The sequence below is a fragment of the Strongylocentrotus purpuratus genome, unplaced genomic scaffold (assembly GCF_000002235.5).
Source record: "Strongylocentrotus purpuratus isolate Spur 01 unplaced genomic scaffold, Spur_5.0 spur5_scaffold_16, whole genome shotgun sequence".
Taxonomy (NCBI): domain Eukaryota; kingdom Metazoa; phylum Echinodermata; class Echinoidea; order Camarodonta; family Strongylocentrotidae; genus Strongylocentrotus; species Strongylocentrotus purpuratus.
Genome location: NW_022145601.1, coordinates 26,114,560 through 26,115,108, shown reverse-complemented (window position 1 = coordinate 26,115,108; position 549 = coordinate 26,114,560).

Here is a 549-nt window from a genome sequence, read left to right as displayed (position 1 = left end):
CCAGCTAGGTCACATGTCATCCGAGTGGGTTTTTCTGTGAAAGTGAAATCATCCATTTTGGGCCCTTCTTTTTTTTTGTCTAGGAAAATGATGGAGTACAAAAACTGTAAATTGGATTTGGACAGTTTTCAAGTTCTGAAATAGCTGTAAAATTCCGGGGGGGGGGGGCACTCAGATTTGGTTCAGTGGACGGGGGTGTGCCACTCAAGTCTCGAACCCCCTACCCATTTATAGGGGTCATTTGGGGAATTTTCTCGAAGTAAACCCCATTTTTCACAAATTTTGGAAATTAATAAAAAACGGAGCTATAATTAGGGATATTTTTGTTGAAAATGTGACCCATGTTTAGGGATTTTTTTTTGAGACCCGTTATAGCGACACACTCCCGTATGACTAAATATGTGAGAACCCCCCCCCCCCCCATCCCGGGTATAAGTATTTAACCCTAAGAAACATCCTTGGCATAAAATCTCCTCTGCTAAAATTGGGCGAATATTAATCCTGGGCCCCGTGTTTTGGTCTTTTCCTTTCTTTTCTACTTAACGACAC